This window comes from Xenia sp. Carnegie-2017, unplaced genomic scaffold (genome assembly GCF_021976095.1).
Source record: "Xenia sp. Carnegie-2017 unplaced genomic scaffold, XeniaSp_v1 HiC_scaffold_18, whole genome shotgun sequence".
NCBI lineage: Eukaryota > Metazoa > Cnidaria > Anthozoa > Malacalcyonacea > Xeniidae > Xenia > Xenia sp. Carnegie-2017.
This window is the reverse complement of record NW_025813480.1, coordinates 267,471-268,728: the sequence shown is the minus strand read 5'-3', so window position 1 is coordinate 268,728 and position 1,258 is coordinate 267,471. Positions and strand designations below refer to the sequence as shown.

General features: G+C 30.8%; 1 long non-coding RNA gene across 1 annotated transcript; it reads right to left on the bottom strand.

Annotated features, from left to right (window-relative positions):
* Positions 1-828: 828 nt before the first annotated feature.
* LOC124437904 lies at positions 829-1,016 on the bottom strand. The gene is made up of 2 exons (XR_006945893.1): positions 970-1,016; positions 829-892 (listed from the first exon to the last, which is right to left on the bottom strand). It is a non-coding gene; the product is annotated as an uncharacterized LOC124437904 (long non-coding RNA).
* Between the last annotated feature and the right edge of the window lie 242 nt (positions 1,017-1,258).

Genomic DNA, 1,258 nt, shown 5'->3' with positions numbered 1-1,258 from the left:
ACAAAAAATAAAAAACAAGTGCATGAAATTTACATTTTATTTTTGATTCAGAAGCAGCTAACGTGTTTAAACTTTTTCCTTCCATTAACAAAAATCAAAGTTATATTTACTGACTTTATAATGCAACATGATATAGCTATGAAAGTTGAATCAATAGCTTATAAAGCCACACTAATTTTAAAGGAAGGAATTTTTTCAATCTTTCTTTTTTCTGACTACATGCAAATTATCTAATGTCTCCACATGGTCATCGTGTTATTTCCTCAATGAAACGTTTCAAATTTGATATTTTTTCTATAAAACTGCTGTAAGGAAACGCTTTGCTGTTTTGAAGAATTGAAAAATGCCATCTTTTGAAATTAATTGCTCGCATAACAAGTCGATTGCGTGTACATTGGTCATTAAATTGGTCATTCTTGCCTACCTGAAAATTTCTTCAAGATCACTCCATCATTTTGCAATTTTATGTCAACAGTACAACCAGAAAATCAGTCCGAAATTATATAAAGATCACTTGTGGGAAAATAATTACAACAGCTATGCTGTTTTTTGCAGAGCAATAAAAATGCCAATCAGCTGTAAAAATTCAGTAGTAATATACCAACTGAAGTTATATTTCCTTATTTTAATATTGTACTTCGGAAACTTTTAATATAATTATAAAAATACAGGATTAAAGATAAAAATTTTTTGCCTTTTTAAACATCGTCATCGACTCATCAGCCAAGCGTGTCATCCCACAAATAAATTATAAAATCCTTCTTTTAAAGATGAAATGAAGAGAAAACAGACTATTTTTTCAAAACTGATCAAATTTGATGTGCTTACTTTTTGTGAGGTATTGCAGACGACAATTCCTTTTCATCGGTATAGCCTTTGCTGACGCTGTCACCTTTACGCAAAATATAAACACAGATTTGTCAGAGGCCTCATCAAAATACAGTAATAAAATAACGTAACTCAAATCACCTTCAACATATTGTATAGACCGTTTTAAAGAGATGCGACTTACATTAAAGTGCTTCTATGACGAAAACTTAACGTTGAAAAATCATCGATTTTAGCATTCAATAGTTTAAACGCATATCAATTATTGCTTTCGTAAAATGTAAGCAAAAATTATTAATATAACGAGGGAGTTATGAACATTTAAAATGTCTAATTTTCCTGTCCGCCATTAAAATCGGCCATTTTGAGTATATGCAATCAGCCAAGTCTGTGGCGTCATAGTCTTAACACGGCAAGAAGTGCAAATGGA